The following is a 9,351-nucleotide window of genomic DNA, read 5'->3' as shown; positions in this document are numbered from 1 at the left end:
TTCAAGGACATAACAGATGTATTGGATGCTAACATAAAACTTGAAGCGAGATTCTACGTTTATCATATTAGGCCTTCAAGGCATCAATTTACATAACATGCATCCATTTCTGTAAAACAATACAAACATTAAAAAAGAAAAAGAAACTGGATACCTGGACTGTTAGTGGCAAATTGCCTTCTCTCTATTGTAGAACAATATGTTTATCACTTTCTTCATTTCTTCCACTGAATCTGTAAATAGTCTGACGAATGAAACAAACAGAATCACCAAAAAAAACCTAATGGTTAAGGCGTTTTCTTTTATATCTCTTTCAAATCAAAACCCTAAATTAGAAAAAACCACAGTACAGATCTGACAGAACAATAAAAATCATCTACACTCATAACCATTTTCTTTTAAAGCAAAATAATCAGGTTTAGAAGAAATGCATTACCTTTTTAGTGAGGACTATAGCAGGGATGCTCAAAACTTGGGCACCTGTTGGCAACAGAAGTGGGGGTAGCGGCGATGGTGGTGCCAGTGACGATGAGTGGTGGTAGGATTGGAGAGTGAGTTTGGGTATTAAGAGAAAGAGAGGCAGTGATGGATCATCCTGTGGAATCGTTACCGAAAAAGTGGTGCGAAGGCAGATAAATGGTGGAGATGACGGTTAGATACGGTGGATGGTGGAGGTTGGAGAGTGTATTATGGTTCACTGGTATGATCGTAGTGTGGGTAGAGAGAAAGAAAGAGAGAGGGGGGGCAGCGAGATAGGTGTCACACCCCCAAACCAGAACGGCGGAAACGTTCGGGGGCGGAGGACGTCATATTCAGTATCATAACAGTTCATAGTAAGGAAAGTACACACCACCATACATATAAAGGTTTCAAAATGTTTACATAATTGTATTTGTTACATGTTCAAAAGATAAATACATAAACATCTTGCAAAAGAAGTAATTAACGTCGGAGCGTTAATCCCCAAAAGTTGGTTTCCAAACCTGCTTAGCGGTTCCCTGAGAATACAAGCTATTTCAAAGAAAAAGTGTCAACATTTAAGTTGGTGAGTTCATAAGCGGTTTTGAGAAAATGTATGCCATTCCAAAGTTCGTGTGTTTTCCAAGAAAATCCTTTATTTTCTTATAAAAGTATGAAATACATATGAATGTTCGTGTTGTGAATTGTAACTAGTTTCACCAGGAAAATCCCTTATTTTCCTATTAGTTGTTTGTTTTAGATGCAGGAAAAACCCTTATTTTCCTAACGTAACAGGCAGTCTCTAATGCCAAGACCGTAAATCGCAAGCAACCGACGTGCTTAAAAGTTGAGTCGTAGTTTTATATAGTAAAACTATAAGAAGATCGCACTTGTTAGATGAAGAATAGATTTAATAGTTACTCGTTCATAAAATCAGAATACTATAATAATTGTCCGTCCGGTGAGTTTTATAACCATACTAAACATAATATGCCTGTGGCGACGGTCTTCAGGCGTCGTATCGTTTACACCAAACTGTCACCCAAAGGACTGTAGCTAACAGTCAGGGTGCGGGATCATGACTTCCTGTATAGATCTATACACATTTGACACGCTCTCCCACGGGAGACTCTGGTTATAATCGTCAGGACTTTAAGTTGTACCTTTTCGCAAAAAGGTAGCATTGAAGATGTCTCACGGATTTTCAACTAAGTCGGTATTAGAATGATAGTTTTGTATGAAATACTTATCCTATTTCACAATGTTTGCCAAAGCATAAAACATAAGTTCTTTGTATGCATAAAAATGGTTTAACAAAGATGGTTACCCTTGATATGATGTAATATGTAAACGTATAAATAAAACATATTTCTATTTATAAAACATATTGTTTCCCCAAGAGGGTAAAGTTGTGCTGTGAGGTGTTTTGCATGATAACAACTTCATATGATAGTTAAAACAACAGTATGAAAAGTATAGCAAAAGATCGATGTTTCACACGGTTTTAGCCGTGAGTTTACTTGTATTCCCCCCCTTTAAAAGTGTTTAAACGCATTTAAAGTGTGGTTGTAGGGGTATGAACTCACTTGATTGAAGTGGTTGATTTGAAGTAGTCGAGAGAAGAATTGAGCAGAACTTCGACTCGAGAGAGTTGAAATCTCGGGATTCTCGGGGATCTCGAGAGTGCAAAACTTCCTTCGGGGCTCGAGTATGAAAACCGGGGCTTCGGGATGGTTTATCAAGGTAATTTCGCAGAGTAACAGCACTTAGACGGAAAGAGATGAGCACCAAACCCGGCACCCTTAAGCTGCTATTTATAGGGTGGATTTTTGGGTGCCACGTCGTGGTGGGCTGACCTTATCCTCTTCCATTGATGGGACGCTCTCAGTCACTTGCCGGGTCGCGGCAACCTGTGCCACGTCGTGGCAGACCTGACGGCCTCGGATTTTGAGCCTAGAACTTGTAAAATCTGTAACTTTCGCGTACGAGCTCCGTTTTCGACGTTCTTTATATGCACGCGTAGGTGAGAATATAATCTACAACTCTCGTTTAGACTTCGTCAGCTAATTTTGACTTTATTTTTAATTATATTATTTTTAACAGGCCGGGACACGAAAAGTCCGTTTAAATTCCATAACTCCTTCATCTGATGTCCATTTTTGTCAGACTTGTTACCGTTGTGCTAATATTGTCGGGGACTTCAACTTTCGTTTAGGTTCTGTCGGCTAAAGACAGCTCGATCTCTATTTCGAGTTTTTAGATGTCTACTGCTAGGTCAGAAACTTCGAAAAATCATAACTTCCTCATACGAAGACAGATTTGGGCGTTCTTTTTACGTAAGTTCACGGTTTTGGGATATCTAGGACTTTCATTTAGATACCTAAGGCTAAAAACTATTGTATCGAAACTTCGCGTTTTTACGTCAATCCGTATTGCCGGTTTTGTCGGGAATCTTAGAATGGTCATAACTTCTTCGTTATAACTCGGATTTTAGTGTTCTTTATATTTTTGGAAACCTTATCACGATATCTATCACATAAGATACTAAAATAGAACTTTTTGAACGTTTCATTTTCGATGATGTTCTTATTACTTCACAAAAAGATTACAAGACTCGACTTTTAGACATTATTTTGACCTGAAATAACGGGTTGTTACAATAGGGGTGATGGACACCAGTGGTGGTAACGGCCGTATCTTTAGGGTTTTCAACATGTACAAGGTAATACCATAACATATGTAGGGGTGCGTTCATTATATTGTAAGCTTAATATGATTGTACATGATGTTTAAATAGTTATACCTCTTAAATTTCAAGAAATATATAAAATGCTTTATATAATAGTAAAGATATGACCGAGAATGGGCTAAAGGAAGAAGAAATGGATTAACTTGGCCCACTTCAAATCTTGGTTCGAGATTTTTAAGGCCCATAGAGAAAGTTTTCGGTCCATTGGGCCTTTAGAGTAGTTCACGGCCTAAATTGTATAAAGGAATGGATTTATGGCCCATTAAGGCTAATTAGGTTAGTTATGGCCCAATAAGGCTTATTAAGATAAACCAATTCATTTTGGATCCATTATGGCCCAAAATGTTAGTTTCATGAAAGTGGGCCGAATTAGAGCCCATTTAAGGGTTCTAAGCCCCAAAATAGTCAATTGGAAACTTATTGGTCCATTAGGCCCAATAAGGAAATCCTAGTCCACATTGGACTTAAACCGGAAATTTTAGGGTTTCCAATCTTTCGTTGACCAATTGAAGTGTTTATATAGGGTTTTTGATGAAATTTGTTGTCATTGAATAAACACCAAGTATGCTTTCAAAATTTTGGTTACAATTGCTATCATTGTTATAGTTACAAGGATATAGAATTTCCTAGTTGTGACAAGGTTGTACTGCTTTGTAATGTAGCCAATAAACCCGAGAGCATTCTAGACCTATAGTGAGGACCTTGTAGGGGTATTCCATACATATGTTGACGACTTAGGAGCATTCCAGATATAAGATGAGGGCCCTAATGGCATGTCAGACTCCTCCTGCGCCCTTGTCATTTCTTTCAGTTAGCTACTTAGGATTGATTTATTAAAGTTCTCGGTTAGCTACTTAGGATTGAGAGACGTACCAAAATTCTACTGGGTTCCTTGATGTTCTCCTCGGGCATTAGGGTTAGACTCCTCCTGCACCCTTGTCATTTCTTTCAGTTGGGCAGTTCCTCTTGAGGTGCCCAATCTCACCACATAGGTGGCATATTGGACTGGTCCCCCACATTGGTGGTTGATGTAATGAACTCAACCGGGATTCTACAGAAGCGGGCGGTTGCCCCTTCCTGTTGCATCTAACACAAAGGAATTCTCGGCAGACACCATGATGATGGTAGCTACATTTGCTGCAACCGGGGAGGTTTCCTAGGTATGGCCTTCCAGGGGTCGAGGCTGAAAGGTTGACAGGGGTATTGACTACCTCAGCTCGTTGCCTTTCATAAGGTCCTTGCGTCGAGGTACTTCCCTCCTCGTTCTTAAACTTTCTTTTCAGTGGATTTGGTTGGGGTTCTTGGGTGGCTGGGTATGCGGGTGTTGGTTGCTGTTGTCCATTGCTATGATCGGGATTCCCGATTGGGCTCTTGATATCATTGGCGTTGTTAGCATTCAGGTGAGCCATGACAGCTGCTACGGCTGCTGAGACTGCAGCTTGAAACGTAGCTTCATCGAATAGGAGAGTCAGTGTCTTACTAGCGGGTTGGTTACATTTCTTTGGAGGCATGGTTTTCCCTGCATGAAAAGGAACACAAGCTGATGAGAGATGATGGTTAACCCTAGGCGTATCCTTATTTACTATAATAGGCATAAATTTTTCCCGCGCCTTGGTTTATGGTTATCTGGGTGTCGACCTACATCCCTATGATGCAGTCCGGGTAACAGGGTAGGAGTAAGTGTATCGGAAAGCCATAAAATGGGTGTCGTTCCTACTAAGTTATCTTTATATTGGAGAGGTTCACTCTCCGGCTTTGAAAAGATTTGAGGGAAGTTCGGAACGAAGACCACAGAAGAAAAGGCTCATGAAAACTTATGGCTAAACACTCTCAATCGAGGTTTTGAGATCCGATCTATTCGTATTACTTGCGACGGGAAAGACGATTTGCCTAGCACATAGTGTGAGTAGTGTAACCACTAACTCACTAAATTGTATTATTTTATGGATTTATTAGCGAGACGATAAGGAGGAAAAGACACTTCTCGGGTTCCATGTATTGGCTCCCTCTGTCCATCTCTTATCCCTGACTGGAACGGACGTTGGTTTTCTTCGGGTACTTATCTAAGGTTCTCTTCTCTTGTAGACATATTGAATTTCTACTCCATCTTACTTCTGATTCTGACTCTGAGTGTCATCACTTCATGATGGATGACTGGAATCTCGGAAGTTCAGGCGAATCTCTCACTGCTGTCCCTAAAAGGTATAGGCACATGGTGGTTTCAACAGTCTCGTCCCTGTTCATTTATTTCCTAATTGGAAACCTTCTCAATGAACCTCTTCTGGGTTTGTATCGACTCTTCTATCGATTATTGAAGTGGATAAGGTTTTCTAAAGGGGGTTCGTGCGAGAATGGAAATGTCTAAAGAATCCTAAGAGATTATTAAAACATTTCACTGGGTGATCCATATCGAGTCCTGCTACAATTTTACAGTGTACACAAATCATATATGACTTAGATCTGATAGGCCTTCGAATATGTGATACTACTCTATATCCACATCCAAACAAGGAAAAGGAAGTAGAGCGAAACCACACATTCTCAGACTATGAGATCCTCACTATATATAACCTTGGGAGTATACACTCTGTAATCATAGGTATATCAATAAGGATCTTTTTAGTTTTTCACACAAGGTTATTTATGGTTCCTAAAATACCCCTATGGTATTTTAATTACATGTTTGATTCTTAACTTCTGAATATGCTTCTGGGATTAATGTAAATCTTTTAGTATCATAAAATACTCCTATAGTATTTTTAAACTTTATGTTTGGCTCTAGAATTCCTATTTGGTAAGTTTCAGATTTGTTGCAACACCACCATCACTCCCACGCACACGTTAGTCGCATCTCGAATAAATATAGTTGATCGGGTTATATGTATTCCAGCTTACGATTACATAACTGCCCAGGTTTGACGGGAATGTTCAACATCCGAAGACTTTTATTCTTATTCTTCTTGTGATACTTTGTTCGGATGTTTAGATTCTGGATGTTCTTATACTTTTGTAAAATATGGTTATATTTTAAAGTATAATTCTTGTTCAGAGTGTTTTATCCCAATGTATTTATAGGTAGTATATCTTTTATGATTTGATATACTGAGCTCACTATAAACAATGCTCTGATACCAATCTGTCACACCCCAAAACCGGAACGGCGGAAACGTTCTAGGGTGGAGGACGTCATGTCAAGTATCACAACATATGCAATATAGTAATCAAAGTACAACAACCATTGCATTAATAGTAATAATTTTACATAGGTTACATTTTACAACAACATCAAAGTAGATATAGGAAGTAACATAAGTTGCAGCTTGGTACTAGGCTGACTTCGCAAAAGCTCCCGGAGTGTACCTGTCTACGGATGACCTGAGAATACAAGTTATTTTGAAAGCGAGTGTCAGCATATTTAAATGTTGGTGATTTCATAAGTATTTAGTGACAATTGTATAAATACATGTTTTATTTCAAAATAATCTCACTCGATGATGGTGATTAGAATTTACAGAGTATTAGAATTCCTTCCAGAAAATCCTTTATTTTCTAATAAAAGTAGTCTTCTACCAAGACCCAATTGTTTTCTGTTTAAATTAAGGAGTATCTCTATTAAAATCAGTCTTCTACCAAGACCCATATGTTTTATGTTTAAGAAACATTTTCCCCTTAAAGGTATTATCATTATCAAAATATGATTTATACTTTAAAGAATATGTGAGAAGATCATAATCAAAAGTAATAAGGAAAATAATATTTTTATCTCAGCAGTAACGTTGCTGGCTAAAAGTAAATAAAACATAGACTTCAGGTGGTATTGGAGAATCAACACGCCTAGCAAAGTCTAAAGGTAAATAAAACATAGACTCCAGGCGGGACGCCTCGCAAAGTCTAAAAAGGGTAAATAAATACAGACTCCAGGTGGTATTGAATGAACAACACGCCTAGCAAAGTCTAAAGGTAAATAAAACATAGACTCCAGGCGGGACGCCTCGCAAGGTCTAAAAAGGGTAAATAAATACAGACTCCAGGTGGTATTGAATGAACAACACGCCTCAGAGAGTCTAAAATAGCCTTTAATCCTATGTGGGTTGGTTTAAAGCTTTATAATGTGGCCTAGTGTATAACTAGGAAAATAAGTTATGATGGTTTCATATATAGAAAAATACCATGGTAATACTTATTACCTTAAAGCCATGAATTATAAGGTAAATGTAAAGATACTCGTAACCATGCTGATTGACAATCGAATACTTGACGACCTGCTGGCGTCGGAATGAATGTGACATTTGTCACCCCTTGGCTTGGTCGGTCGGGACTGTAGCTAGCAGTCAGGATGTGGGAGTGTCTGTCCCGTATAGATCTATACACACAATGCCCGCTCTCCCTCCAGGAGACTCTGGTTACCAACTTGACAACGGTGGAATCCGCGTCATGAGGATGTATCTCGTGTTTCGAATTCTATAACCTTTCTCTTTATTAAAAAGTATAAGTGTTTAGAATATAGATATAACTAGGTTCCCCTTCATGAAAGTTATGGTTGGTTTCTAAACTATACCTATTATAGTTTACTTGAGTCCTTTAAACATTTCTATATAACTATACATATATAGGCATGCATTTTATAATATAAAGCATAAAAGAACTTTGGTAAAACCTTTTAAAAGCTTTAATAATCTAAAAAAAAGATATTCATACTTTAAAAGAGATTTGAAAACAATATTTGAAAACCTTTAGCTGGATAAAGCAGTTTAACATGCAAAAATCTATTGCTATACAGTTATTAATCACATGTGATTGATATAATAACTCTATAGTTCAACTTGTATTCCCCCCCATAAAAGCATTTAAAATCAGTTAAAAGGTTGATTCAGGGGTATGAACTCACCTGACGTGGGTGATTCGGATGAACGGATGGTATAGGATGCTAAGTGTCAAGTGGGGACTTGACCACACACGCGAATCCTATTTAACATGTAATGATACATTTAAGTATCTAATTAGCCATTTAATAACTAATTATGCAAGTAAGGACATCCTAATGCATGAAAACACTTTGCTACAAGTGCTAGGAGTACCAAGGGTTGCATATAAAGAGAGTATGGCCTCACATTGGAGTTTACTCCTCAAATGGTGGCCCTTAGGGGTGTTTATGGTTTCTGGACCACTTCCCCCATGAGTTTACGGCCGTAAACTCATGGAAGTGGTGCCATTGGGTGTTCAAAGGTCCTAAACCACTCAAGGAATTAAGCTAGACTCGAATCAAGGGCTTAGGAAGTGACTAGGGCTCAAAATGACCCTTCTTTGGAGTTTACGGTCCTTGGACCACTCCTTGGGAGTTTACGGTCGTAAACACATGGGTTTACGGCCGTAAACTCATGTTTGTCCATTTCTTTCGAGGTTTGGTGTTTCTATCTTATGCATGCAAGGTTCTAGTCACTTATACAAGCATTGGAAGGTGTTAGGGGCACTTAAACACCTTTGGAAGGTGTTTACGGTTTTGGGAGGCCTCCCCAAACCGTAAACTCATGTTTTCATGGGGATCTTGATGTTCTTCAAGGGTTTAACATGTATTCTAAGTGAATAACTTGATAGGAGGAGTGTACTTACTTATAGGAAGCTCGAAAAAGTGTTTGGAGCCCAAGAACACTAGTGTGTGTTCTTGGTGTTCTTGGTGTTTTGAAGAACACTTGAAGATCTATGGAAAAGACAAGATTTCATGGATGAAATCGAGTATAAACACTAGATAAAGTGTTATATGAACAAATCTAGGAAGAAAACACTTACATTTTGGCGGATTTGACGGAATGATTTTATGATAGTTGAGAGAGAATCTTGGGTGTTCTTGAAGTTGGAAGTGAAAAATGAGCTAAAAATGACTAAGTGTTATATTTATACTCTTTGGGGTTTACGGCCGTAAACTCCATGTTTACGTCCGTAAACTCCAAACTTTTGGAGTTTCGCGGCTTACGTGATACACGGCAAACTCTAAAATATACTTCCTTTTATTTGATCGCTTGACGGATATAATTTAAAATATTCAAACGAGCTTAAATCCGGCCAAAAATGTTTTGAGATAAATTTGGCTAATTTTTGAAGTGCTTGATTGCGGAGTTTATACAAATGAAAATTTCGGGTTGTCA

Source organism: Lactuca virosa, chromosome 5, assembly GCF_052849685.1.
Source record: "Lactuca virosa cultivar CGN04683 chromosome 5, Lactuca_virosa_CGN04683_v6, whole genome shotgun sequence".
Taxonomy (NCBI): domain Eukaryota; kingdom Viridiplantae; phylum Streptophyta; class Magnoliopsida; order Asterales; family Asteraceae; genus Lactuca; species Lactuca virosa.
Note: the sequence above shows the minus strand (reverse complement) of the source record.